This window comes from Meriones unguiculatus, chromosome 11, assembly GCF_030254825.1.
Source record: "Meriones unguiculatus strain TT.TT164.6M chromosome 11, Bangor_MerUng_6.1, whole genome shotgun sequence".
Classification (NCBI taxonomy): domain Eukaryota; kingdom Metazoa; phylum Chordata; class Mammalia; order Rodentia; family Muridae; genus Meriones; species Meriones unguiculatus.
This window is the reverse complement of record NC_083359.1, coordinates 58,398,751-58,412,900: the sequence shown is the minus strand read 5'-3', so window position 1 is coordinate 58,412,900 and position 14,150 is coordinate 58,398,751. Positions and strand designations below refer to the sequence as shown.

General features: G+C 41.9%; 1 protein-coding gene across 6 annotated transcripts in view; it reads left to right on the top strand.

Annotated features, from left to right (window-relative positions):
• Nucleotides 1-14,150, top strand: part of Nr5a2 (nuclear receptor subfamily 5 group A member 2) — a 123,258-nt gene that overhangs the window by 39,223 nt on the left and 69,885 nt on the right. The window lies entirely within an intron of this gene.

Genomic DNA, 14,150 nt, shown 5'->3' with positions numbered 1-14,150 from the left:
TTCAAGTAAGACAGGAAAGAAAGTTCTAGCTGCAGCAACACGCAGGTTGCCTTGGAATATGCAAATAGTTGAAGAGTGTATTCACTCAGTTTCCATGCGAACAGCCTTCATTTCCAGTGTAGCTAATTAAGTATCACACAGTAGCAACCAGCCTCCTGCCTGTGGCTAGTGATAGGCTAGCCCAGTGTCATCACAAGACAGCTGCTGCTGCAGGCAGAAGTCCCAGGAGATTTTGCCCTGCTCCTTTGAACAAGGGGCTGAGGAAAGGGTTTTGTGGCCAGGAGTCTTTATTAGCCTTTTCTTGCCAAATTTCTAGAAAATGTAAGCATGGCAGGATAAATTTAGCAGAAAAAATAGTGGAAGTATCAAAAAGGTCTTGTTACATTTGATTTTTATTTTGTTAAGAAACAATAGTGTTTATCATGTTGGCTTAGAAAATCTTTGATATTCCATCCGCAAGTTTAGCAAAAAACTAATTTCTACAGTAACATCTTTAAAGAACAAACCAGTTTTAAGTTGAGTTTGGGTGAGAACATTATATGATGATTGAATGGGGACCTCAATCCAAGGACATAATAGACAAGAAGCATTTTTTTTCCTCCCTTCTCTTCAGAAGTAGTCTTCCGCATGGTTTAATGTGCTAACATAACCCCGGTTCAATATTTCAAAAGATACACAACTTCCCAGCATGATGATAAAGTTTTCCTGTGTTCCAATAATAAAGCCTCGTCGTACCAGTGATTTCCAGTTCCTTTGTGGCTCAGCGATTTGTGAAGACCAGCTAAGTCCCAGTGCCCAGCCGCAGTATCAGTGTGGGAGTCGGAAACAGATGTTCGAGGGACAATGCCATTTGTTGTCACTGTCGATACTATGTGGCAGCTTTCCAGAACGAAATTGTTTGTGGGTGGAAAGAATGGAAGCAGTGATTCACGCCCAGGCTCTTTTTTTTTCTTCTGGAGTCTAACCATATTTGTTTAAATCATAGATCAGAGGACACTGAATTAAAAAAAAAAAAGTCTTAGATAACTGAGGCTGAAGTATCTGCCTTTTTTTTTTTTTTAGGACTATTTCAAGAGGTTTACAGAAAATACTAAATGCCTTTCCTTTTCCTGGAGAATTCTGATAACAGTTGACATTTCCTCAGATTCAGGATTTTAGTATTACACTTAGAAGGCAGAGTTTCCACCAAATGTAATTCCTTGCTTAACGGTTTTGCTAATAATTTGCAAGCAGAAAGAAATCAAAACAATCAAGCATGGAATAGAAACACTTCATGAGCTCAGGCGCAGGCTATCACTGGTATTGTACAGGAACATCCACTAATTTATTTTCATAGATAAATGGGTTTATCTGTGAAATTTATATATCCATTTAAAATATTCCTGCAATAAAATAGATACAACAAAAAGACCCCAAAATTAGGTGCATCTTGACACAGGGTGCATAGAAACAATCTTTTGAAGGAAGAAAACCGAATGAGAGTTTCAGGAGTATCTGTCATAAAATTAATTTTATACAAACTAATTTTAATCCTCAGACAAAGGACTTTGAGCATTTATTCATACCTACAGATGCTTGGGGCCTCAATTGTTTAAATGCCTTAATATCCTTTAAAAACATATATTTCAAAAAAACATACATTTCTCACAATTAGGTTTCTGTACCACAGAAAAATTATTTTAAAGGGCATAAAACAAAGTCCAACATTTGCGAAGTAGCCAAGGGGAAGACTGGGTACCATGCTCCGGGCAGTAGAGGGGGTCTAGATTAGGATGCAGGGCTCCAGAGTTCCCCAACAGCTTCACTAGTGGTTGTTCTAAGTGGTGGTCATGGGGTCCGTCTTTTCTAACCTGCCAGATGTCAGTTTGCTGGACACCTTGGGCAGCCTTCTTTTTTCAACGGCTCTTTTTTTTTTTTTTTTTTTGGTAGAAGTAAGCAGATCTCTGGGTTTAAGGCTAGCTTGGTGTACAAGTTCCAGGGCAGCTAAGGTTACATAATGAGACCCTGTCTCTGGCACAGAAAACAAACAAACAAACAAACCAAAAAAAAAAAAAAAGACCCAAATCTTTTAAGGTTAATATTCTTTGGAATAACAGATGCCTCTGAATGACAGGTGGGAGTTATTATGAAGTTTTCCAGGAAAAAAAATGCATACACCAATAATTTTACATGCAATTATAGAACGACATTGGCCTTGGAAACCCAGTGCTCATCACCTGGAAGGAACCCTGTGGTTGGCAAAGAAAACTGGTGTTTTCCTGTTATGAAGATTTAAGGAGGCATTTCAAATTGCTCTAAATTTTTCTAGAACTTTCTTTCTTGGGATAGTGCTGTGGATCAAATCTTGGACCTCATGCATGCTTTGAAAGTACTCTCCCACTGAGCTATGCTGTCAGCCCTAGTTATCATTTTAGTATTAAGCTTAGTGTGCGTGTGTGTGTGTGTTCATGCAGGTGTCACAGGCAGTGGTCCTCGTCTTCCTCCATAGGATCCAGGATTGGATTCATGTCGTCAGGTTTGCATGCAAAACGCATCACCTACTGAGCCATCTTGCCTAACCATTTATATGTCATTTTTAGATTTATTTATTTATTTTATGTAGATGAGTGCTCTATCTACATAAATGTACACCTGCATGACAGAAGGCAAGACATCACGTGATTGCTGGGAACTGAACTCAGGACCTCTGGAAGCATAGACAGTACTCTTAACCCTTGAGCCACATCTCCAGCCCCCAATATATCATTTTTAAATGTTGAGTTGATACATATTGGAGGGCTAAACTAAAATTATTCCAGACAGGCACATGATGTTTGAGGACAGGTCAGGGAGAGCTTTCTAATTATTCAGAGCTGATAATTCAGTCTGGCCATGGCGGCTCGCAACCATGACCCTCTTCACGAGGCTGAGACACAAGGATAACTACAAGTTCTACTCCAGAAGGGGCTACAAATGGGCTCCCCGCCCCCCTCTCCAAAAAGCCACAAACCAACCGAAAGACCGTATTTTCAAATCACTGACATTTCCACATTAGCAATTTGCCAGTGGTATCAGCATGCTAGAGGAAAAAGAAAACACTCTACAGTGGTGAGATGCTGCGTCTTGAAAACCGATGCTCCTCCCCAGAGCCACCAGTCTCTCCTTGTGGCGGAACAGGAAAGAGTGGACACAGACAGGTTTGCCCACGACCTGTGAGGTGAGATTGGTGTTGTGATCAGCTTCTGTTCTTACATCAAGATTTACTTTTATATTAATATATATGTGTAGATGCCTCTGTGTGGGTGAATGTCATGTATGTGTGTGGGTCCCCACAGCAGTCAGTACAGGGTTTGAACCCTTGAAGCTGGAGTTACAGGCAGTTACAAGCTGTCAGGATGCTGAGCTCCTGAACTCAGGTTGTCGGGATGGCCAGTATGTGCTTAACCTGTTAACCCGTGAGACCATCTCTCTAACCTGTGTTGTAATTATTTTTAATATGGGGAGGAAATGAAGATGAAGATCTCCCACCAATGAGACAGTAGCTCTCAGGAGGGCTATTCTAAGGACCCAGCAGGCATTATTCTAACACCAAGCCACCAGTGTTAAACTCATAATTTAATTAATAACTACAAACTGGAGATTAATATTAACATTTGAAATATTTACACTGATGATTTCTTTCTGATAGATAACTTTTATGCCAGTGGCAGGCAATTCTACAGTTTTCCTAAATTTTAGTCTTGCTTGGATCATACTTTATTTAGACTTATAAAAGTGACTTCACACGTGGTTTCATTACATTCTTTCTATCATTTTGAACACTACTAGACATAATATATAGTAGACAATACAAATAAAAATATGTAGTTCCATTTTAAGTAAAAGTCTGCTTATGTAGCCCAGGCTAGCCTACAAATTACAGTCCTCCTGAGTGCTGAGATTGCCCACGTGTGCCATACCCTGGCAGCATGACTCATTTCAGTGAACAATGTGAGTCGCAAAATAGCCAAACCACTTCTTTGACCTAAAAAAAAAAAGATGCTATACTAAAACTTTCTCTTGACAGTCGAACTGTCTATTTCAGTGCTGAAGCTGAGGGAGTCTTTAAGAACATGCCATTTTTCACAGTCTCCGTTTCTCTCTAAGGGTGAACGGATGGATTCACGTTGCCTAAGGCCAGCTTCTGTAGCAACGGCCAGGTGCAATCAAGAGGGCAGAAATTCTAATCCTGACATGGCAGGAAAGGGCCCAGTTCCGCTTGACAGAAATGATTTCAATTAGGGAGCCCCTGGCCCACCTTTCCAGTATCATGGGAGCAAACATTGCTGGCATAAGGGGAAATCCTTGGACACCAGATAACCTCCTCAGCGCGTGGGGCGCAGTTGCTTAGAACACTCCAAATCCCATCTTTGATCCTGGGCGATATTTTTCTCTGTTATGTCACAGAGGTCACCTGGCTCATGTGTGACAAACTGCCTGCATAAGTCACGGTGCCACTGGCAGAGATTTGTAACCATGCCCCTGGTCCATTGCCTTTGAGTTATTTCACAGGCCCACTGCTTTACATTTACACTCTGTCGGAAGATGAACAGGGGACGGGAGTAAAATCAAGGGCAGGGGCTCATCCTGAAGGACAAGGGGAAACAGGTGGAAGGTTAATGGCCCTGGAGCGATTCCACAAGCCTCTCAGGCTTGATATATGGGCTTCGGGCCTAAAACGGGCATTGGCTTTCAAAGATATATTATTTCATTTGAGGAGAGGCACTCTGGAGTTCCTGCATTTGTCTCCTGATAGATGACCCTCTGTCCACAATTGGTTATGGCGTGTGAGTTTTCCTTGGGCCTGCTCCCCTACATAAAAATTTTGCTGAGCCCTCCTCCAGCCTCTCCTTGCCTTTAAGAAGGGACAAGTGTAAGCTCCTCGCCAGGTTGTTGAAGTTTTGTCGGTATTTTAGTAGTTAGTTCGAAGCAGGAGGCAGCCGTCGGGCAAAAGACAGATCTGTTCATTTGTATACAACTTGATAAAGGCTGTCCCAGCAAAGAGAACCAGCATGGGGCTCCATCCCATAAGACGAGCTCCGTCTAAACTTCCAACCTTTTAGATCCCAAAAGTTGCTTGCTTGAAAGATAGGTGGCAGTCAGAAGGCTTTTCAGTGTGTAAGTTTTGTCATCTCCCCTAAGCCCTGAGCCAGTCAATGGCTTACTCTTAAAACAAACAAACAAATGTTTTCAAAAAGTTCAAAGTATGAAAGTGGGAGCCATGGTGCACGACTTTAAACCCAGCACTCTGGGAAGCAGAGGCAGGTGAATTGCTGTGAGTTCCAGGCCAGCCTGGTCTACAAAGCGAGTCCAGGACAGCCAAGGCTACACAGAGAAACCCTGTCTCAAGAAAACAACAGCAAGAGTTCAAGGTACTTTGGAGGAAAAGGAACTGTTGGAAAAGGATGATTAATTTTTCTAATAAACCTCACGGTGTTCTCCCCACACAATGGCTGAAAAGCTACACAAATGAATTGAGCTGGTCACTAGATGAATGGATTGCCTGAATTTACTTATGTCTCTCAAAAGTACTATAGGAGAGCATAAAGCTATTTAAAAAAAAAAAAATTTGGTCTCAGCCTTCCAGGGTTCATAGGGTTAATATTCATGAAAATATTTGGAATTCTAATAGGCTTTAATTTATAGTATTTTGTAATTAATTATTAACCTGGTTTGGGGTGTGTACATATGAAATCTTTGCCTTTATTATGCCTGATAACTGCTATACTAGCCTTCCCTGAGATAATGCTATTTTTATGGCCAGCATTAAAGGAAAATGAGTTCCATAAACGCACTATCTAAACAAAAGCTGGCTTTTCTCTTCAGTTGTTTTTGTGTTACACTGTCCTATGTCTGGTGAGTTCCCACACCACTGGGTGAGATATCAAAATTCTATTCAAGGCAATTTTTATTTTCTGCTTTGTCAAAAACAAATTCTTCACATGAAAAAAACTTCTCATTTTCCATCATCGTTCTGGACTCATGGTACTAATCTTTAAGAGGTAATATTACACAAGTCTGATATTGAGTAGCACTGTGAATTGATCCGTTGAATGTGTAGGACCGCCGCACCACAGATCATCAATACTTTATAAGAAACCTTTACCACAGTGATTATTTGTTTTAAAATCAAGACCAGGACTATGCAGGCAACCTGGGGGGGGGAGCAAACTTGCCTGGCATGTTCTAGGCTCTGGTTCCGTGCTCAGCAGCACAGGAAAGGAAAAAAGAAAGTCAGGTCCAATTCTTCTGTGGCAGCATCTGGCTATTGGTTTCTTTAATAATGAAGGTTTTGTTGTTGTTGTTGTTGTTGTTGTTTTTTGCTTTTGCTTTGGAATATTGCCAACTAGGGGTGAGCTTAGAAGCAGGAAGGCTGGAAAGGCATGCTTAGTATCTCTCTGGGGGGCGGGGGAGGGAATAGAATAAGTTTTAAATGAAAGAGTCCAAATCCCAGATTGTATATAGAGTTGAGCCAGTGGTGGTGGTCAAGAGTCTGTGCTCCCACTTGTTGCCTGGTTACGTTGCATAAAGGGCTGCTAAGGGCTTCCCACCACCAGCTGGAAGTACCCCAGATAACATTCTCACAGCAGAAAGTGAGGTCCCAAGCCCACACAACCGTGCTTTCCAGTCACAGCACAGCCTGTGGTTATGTCAGTCTATTTTTGGCTAATGACCCAACAAGCTTCTTTTGCTTTTTTGAAAAATTACTCATTTCATTTCAGCAATATTCGCATGGTATTTTCAATCAGTAGATTCCAGTCCTGTGGGGTAGGTCAGCTCCTTAGGCAGAGACCAAACAGGAGAAACCCACACAGCTGGCTGAAAAGGAAGCCCTAGGAGCGGTCAGTAACTCTGCTGTCCCTACATCTGTCAGTCTCCTAGCTTAGGCGGACACCTCCATAAGCCGATTCATAAGAAGCAAACAGTTAGTTGCAAACAACATCTTAATTGCTCATTTGCAGTTGAGACAAAATGTTAAATGCAAAAAAGGACGTCAAAGCCAATGGCATCTCCATTGAAAAAATGAGGTCTTAATACACATAGCTGCTTATTACTGCAAAATTAGAATAACAAATGAACCCAGCATGAAGCCAACATAAACTTGCCTGATTTTTATTCAACCCGAGACCCAGTCAACCTTCTTGTCTCTAACAGCAATGGCCTAGGCATGCTTCACACTCTGTTTGTTATTCTATACTGTTCATTTAATGATATATTTAGGTCTCCATCACACTTTGTATTTTTACACGTAATTACCCATATTAAAAAAACACTCATTAGTGTTCTGTTCCACTGACTTAATTATACCCCTTAATTAAATCTTGACTAACTGGGGGTCACCGCAGTGTCAGTGGGATTTGTCACTGTTTGTCAGCAGGTGTCTGGTTGCATCCATTACTGGTTTTCCTATGGCTTCAATCTATTGAAGAGTTGGCCTTTCCACCACCACCCTCCCCCCCAACCCCCGTGCCAGGGAGGTCTCATTGGAGGGAGGAATAACACATAAGTGACAGCCTTCCTCAAAGTGTTTCTAGAAGAAAATTTTTGTTTTCATTTGTCTGGGAAAATTTTTTAGATCAGGAGAAAGATGCAAAACACAGAATCAGATGTTCATGCACCTTTCTTCCTTCCTTTCTTCTTTTCTTTCTTCCTTTTTCTTTCCTTTTATCTTTATTTTAAAGGCAGGGTCTCACTGCATTCTCCTGGCTGACCTGGAACTCGTTATTTAGACCAAGTGGCTTTAAACAGAGATGTGCCTGGCTTCTGCCATCTGGGTGCTGAGATTAAAGACCTGCCACCATGCCTGGATGACATTAAGTTTTCTGTTTTTGTTTTTTGTTTCCTTTTTTTTTTTTTTTTTTTTTACAGGATTTCTCTGTTTAATAGCCCCGCCTGTCCTGGACTCACTTTGTAGAGTAGGCTGGCCTTGAACTCATAGAGATCTACCTGTCTCTGTCTCCCAGTGCACTGGGATCACAGATGTGCGCCACTATGCCCAACCGAAGTTTTTAAAAGATCAGTATTTACATTCTAAAAAGAATTATGATCATATTTGTGTATATAACTCTGAAACTTCTTTGAAGAAGTAGAACAACACACAAAGATTATTTTCTAGTGGTGTTCTGGTTCAGTGGGTGCCATGGACCAGCCTATATAGTTGTTATCATAAATGAGTATGACATGTTGGAAGTGTAGTACAATGGGAGAATATTTGCCTAGCAGACAGGAGCCCTGGGTTCAAGCCACAGCACTGCATAGAGTTATGAATGGTGGCACACTCCTGTAATCCAAACGCTTGGGTGATAGAGATGAGAGGATCAAGTTCAAGGTCTCATCTATCCCTCATGGTGAATATGAGGTACCTGGGCTATATGAGACCTTGTCTCCCACCAGCCTTTACTCCCTGTGGAACAGAAGGGCTCAAACTGGAAAAAGCCTCTCTTGTGTCTACTGTGCGCTCAGTGGCTGCATTACTTGGAGGGAGGGTCTTGCTCAGCACAGCTGCTTTGGCTTCCCATTTCACAGCAGAGTGTTTTCCACTCATGGCTTTAGCACATCACTTCAGGGAGACAGAATTCCCTTGTTTCTGTGTATACCAGGCATCTAATGTCGACCTGAATAATTGATTAGTCCAGTCAGGCTCTTGTCGTTAGCTGTCATCTTCCCAATGTAAGCCCTCAAAACCCTGGCGATGCACCCGAAAAGGCATTAACGTGTGTTAATGGATTGTTTTTTTTCTTGCTTTAAGAAATTTTATTGTTGCAGTACTAGTGATTGAACCCAGGGCCTCATGTACCCCAGGTAAATACTCTACTATACCAATGAGCTATATTTCTAGCCTTATTTTTCCTTAAGTTTATACTTGTTTATTATATAGGAGGTAGGGTGACACTCATTCTGAGTTCCATCCATGCCTGGGCTTGCGTGATGGGAGAACCAACTTCCACAAGCTATCCTCATGCTTTGAAGAGCACATTTAATCTCTACCAGCAACTCTAAAGTTTTCATTTTAGATGACTGCACTGATGGAATCGAGCCCTGCTCTAAGCTGGCAAACAGGCTAACTCACGAGGTTCAGACTGTGTCTGCTCTCTCTGCTGAACCTTAGGACACTTTATGATGTCCCTCTGGAATCTGTTTGAGAAGTCAGGGTGGTTTTCCTGCCTATGGATGCTCCATGGTTGTTTCAATAGTTCTGTTATTGTTTGGTTGTTGTTTGTCGCATTTCTTCATTGGAGACCGGGACACAGGGTCTTGCCATGTAGCCCAGGCTGCTTTCCTATCTCAGCCTCCCAAGCGCTAGAATGTTGGACATATTTGCCACTCTGCCTGGCATTAGTGTTGTTTTCTGAAGGTCAAAGCAAAGGATAATGCTCTGAAGAAAAAAACAAACAAACTTTGCGCATGCGTGTGTGTGTGTGTGTGTGTGTGTGTGACATAAGTGTGAAGGACATGGAATAAATTTCAAGGGTTGGTTTTCTCCTACGTTGTTGAGACAGGAGCTCTCTTGCTAGCCAGCTGGTCCATCTTGCTTTAGGATGCTGAGATTACAAATGTTCATAACTGTATCTTTGTTTTCTTTCTTTTTTGGTTTGGTTTTTTGAGACCCGGTTTCTCTGTGTAGCCTTGGCTGTCCTAGACCTTTGTAGACCAGTCTGGCCTTGAACTCACAGAGATCTGCCTGCCTCTGCCTCCCAAAGTCCTGGGATTAAAGGCATGTGCCACCACACCTGGCTCTTTTTTTTTTTTTTAATGTTGGCTTTGGGATCAAACTCAAGTTGTCAAGCTTTCAAGGCAAACATTTTGCCCACTGAGCCATTTCACTAACTGCAGCCCTCCCCCCAAATTTTTTGTTTGTTTGTTTATTTTTTTGAGACAGGATTTCTTTGTGTAGCCCTGGCTATCTTGGAACTCAGAATCTTTGCCTTCTGAGTGCCACCAATGCCTGGCTATGAACACCTAGTTTATAACTTAAAGTGAACGGATCACAAAAGGATAGATATATTATACAAGTTCATTAGCAGTGTATTAATTTCTTTATAGTAGCATCTCTAATTAATTTAGTTGATAACAGAAGAGCAATAAACATTTCTGATGAAAAAAAATTCAGTTATATGTAGTGTGCACTCCATCCATAGCTACAAGATAAAAGAGAAAAACAAGTTTGCTTACACTGGAGGACCGGTTTTCCAGGCACAAAATAATGATGTGGCTGACCGCTATTAATCTATACATGAAATAAAAGTTAGATCATAGGACTTATTTCCAGAAGTATGTTAAAACCTGAAGATGTAAATCAGGCAGAGGACCCAGAGTGGCTTCCAAGAGGACCCAAGATAGTATCCCCAATCCATAAGAAATGCTTCTGCCTAGTTGTAGCTGGGGAAAAACCTGGGGGTAGAAGTGGCCACACATGGCTTCCTGGTTACAGCTTCTGAGCGGTGTGCAGGTTCTCTCAGCTGTAACACACAGTTAACCTCTTTCAGAATCTTACTGAGGATTAAATGACTTAACACACATCAAGTTCCTGGTAGATAGCATGTATTCAAGAAATATCAATTTTATCCAAGCCTAAACATTCTGCCATGCTGTGTTTGACCCACTCAAGGAATGCTTGACTTTAGCTCAAGGCACCGGCCATAGCTGATTCTCTTCTGTCATGCCATAGGGCTCCTGGATATTGGGTGCACTTACAGTTAAAATCTCACAGAATCCCATAGTGACATCCACTGTGAGTGTGTGACTCTCCCATTTCACCAGTTAAGCTAGTCACCTCTAAAGGATGGTGGAGACTTGAGGGGAGTGGAGATTTTACTCAGGAGCACTGTGTGTGTATGTATCCCTCTCTATCCCAACAGTGAAGATGCTAACCCCCTGCTTGGAAGTTAGGGGACTGGGAAAGGATGAAAAGAGCCACCTGAGTATAATATGATTCACTTATTGTTCAGAGTGTTTTAGCATTTCTTTTATTAGTATGCCAAACAAGTGTTATTTATGCCAAGTAATTAAGTCTATTATTAATGGAAAGGTATGAGGGTGGGGAGAGAATGAGTTCCGGAAACTATTTTAGAACTAAAAAGCACACTGATTACCTTACAATATGGCAAATGTATTTAATAATAGATGTCCCGTAACGGAGGGTCCCATCTCAGCAAACTTGAGCCTTTTTTCCTTCTGTAACCCTGACCTAGGTTAAAACTAGGGACACACAAACAAAGAAAACTTTCAGTCCCTGAGGTAGCTAAAAGGCCCTATTGAGTGGCCTCTATCTCTTAGCTCCTACAATAAACAGCCTTTGGAATTTCAGCTAGAACCTCCTTTAGCCACCCACATCTCGCCATTCCCATACCCCATGCAACACACCCTTTCCAGTGGTTGGCGCTGCTTTTGTGACGTGACCATACCATTCACCACTTTCCATTGCCCACATGGAAAAAACGGAAAGCATCTGAACCAGGCAACACACCATTAGTATCTTCCAGCCCTTCCTTGCCCCAGCCCCAAGCTGATATGATCGATTAAGATGGAGCCTCAGAGCTGTTTCACCTCACTTCACCTCACCTCACCTCACCTCACCTCACCTCACCTCACCTCACCTCACCTCACCAAGCCAGGTGAAGAGTGTCGTCGCATCCTTTCTCCCAGACTCATACATCTGTGTCCCCAACCTCTGCTCATTACCATTTGCCTCATAACCCAAACCTAGTGGTCTCCAGAACCCACTTATGATGATATGGAAATTATTGAGATGGATTTAAAGAGGGACCCTCAAACCTTTTGATCTCAGATGTTTAGCACTCTTGCAAACAAGAACAATTTCCCCCGTTTGGTTCAGTCTTGGTCTTCCACCACCGAGTGCTTGCTGTACAACTGAGCTACACCCCACAGCTCTATCAGTTAGGACTATCAAAATTAATGTAGTAAGAGTTAAAACAGAGAATCCCCAAAGCACACATTCTGCCAGAGTCATGATGTCATCACATCCGCAGCCTCCAGGTTCCCAAGAGGTGGTGGGTCAGGAATGTTGAGAGGGCAAATGACATTGGAGAAAATAGTTTTAACCTCTTAAGCTCTCCGACCTGACTTAGAAAAATGCTGACTTAGATATTATTGCTCTTGTGATAGCTACTCTTTTCATGTGGATTAAAGACTGACAAAGCCTGATGCCAACTGACTATAAACCCCAAAGGGAATTTTCTTCCTATCATTCTTAGGTTTTCTTTTTGTGGAACTGGGATGGAACCTAGGGCCTTGTTCACAACCTACACTGAGCTGCATACCTAGTTTCCATTCACTGTTTTAAGATGGGGAATTGCTACCTTACCTAGGCTGGCCGACACCTTGGTTGCAATCATTCTACTTCAGGCTTCTAAGATGAGATTTTAGGTATTTTACCAGGTGTAGCTTCAACTTTGGACATTTTCAAGTCAGTAAGTAGAATAATGAGGGAGACACTAAAGGAAAAAGAAACCTTTCTTGGAACCCAAGCTCTTCTCAGTCAGTGGTTTTGTTGTTGTTGTTTCGGTTTGGTGTTTTTCTGTACTCCTGGCTCAGGGTGAAAAGGAACACTGGTTATGAACTATATGTATGTATGTGTCAATAGTTATTGGGCACAGGATGTCTCAGTGATCCAGCCACCATGACCTCCCCAGTACAGGCTCATCCTCAAGAGAGAGAGAGAGAGAAGAGGGAGGAGAGAGAGAGAAACAGAGCAGGTCTTGTTGGATTTACATGGATCTGTGTGGGTTTCTCTGACAGCTAAGGTTTCTGATTAACTCCCAAGGCAGGTAAAAGTATTAATCGAGGAGATCATGTCCAAACCAAAGCCTTGAGTTGTTGCTTTGACTGTGATTTTACATTGAACTTCCTTTATCATATTTGCTGGAGCTAGGGCTCAAGGAAGAATAGTGAAACATTCTAATAGTAGCTGTTATTTATCGAGTCCCAATTTTGTCTCAAGTCCTATTTATACATTAGCTCAATTAGCCTTCACAATAATATAGGGAACAATGTTTCAATATTAGCTAGAACTTGCCAGAAGTGGAAATACCCTAAGGCTGCCCAACTTTACACTGGGTGTGTTGCCTGCCCAACTTTACACTGACTTTCTTGGCTCCTGGAGGAGCCTGGATTTGTATGCACTATCTGATCCCACAGTGGTTACCCTGGACTTTGTTAGAGCAAATGACCTTCATCTACATCCTTTGCCTACAATGTTAGTGCATGAACACAACATTTGAAGCAATGCTCACATGGACATATGTGGGTTTGCTGCAGCTCTCTAGAGATTTCTTATTTAAAGTGTGATATGTAAACCATCAGCAGTGCTGTGATATATATTCATTTTATTTGATACATAGAGTCCCACTGAGTCATCATGAGATCCCAAGCTGGACTGCAGATGTATTAGGGTCTAAGAACACAAATCTTAAGCGTAGCTGGATCTCCCCAAAGTTTTAAGAGAGAATTACGTCAAGAGAGACTTTTCCTGCCAAGAAATGTAGAGTACCTATAACAACAAAATGAAAAAAATAACAGTCTTAAAATAATAACTTTATTTATGCATTGATGGTATCATAAGTACAGACATATTCTTCATGACCTCCTCATCTGTAAAGACAGGGTGTATTTTCCGTAGTCATTTTTGAGGTCAGCCTGTAGTGTGCTTTATTAAAAGCAAGCAAACACTGAAGGTCCCTGTGCAAGATTGTGGTTTGTGGGAGAGTCTAATTTGTACTAGGGAGCAAAGGTCATGTGGAGGAGCTCATCAATGCACTCACTCCAGGATGAGATCAATCTCCATACTTCACCATATTGATCCGAGGGCTCATTGGCACTCCCTTCCTTGAACTGGTTAGATGGTGTGTGAATGGAGACGGATAGCTCTTAGCCTGAGGAGTCTGTCAAGGAGGATGCTCTCATCCTCATTTAGGCAGCCTGTTTGTCTCCCAGCATTAGGATCATCTCCTCATTTAGGAAGTACTTGGAGAAGACAGTTTGGCAGAATAGGTGGTCTTTCTAGTGTGGACCACATTCTTTGTTTTACAAGAAGATGTCTATTAAATGCCTTTTTGAATGTCAGCTATGAAAAACAACCTCTTAGTCCTTGGTCATTAGTACTTTGAGAAAGA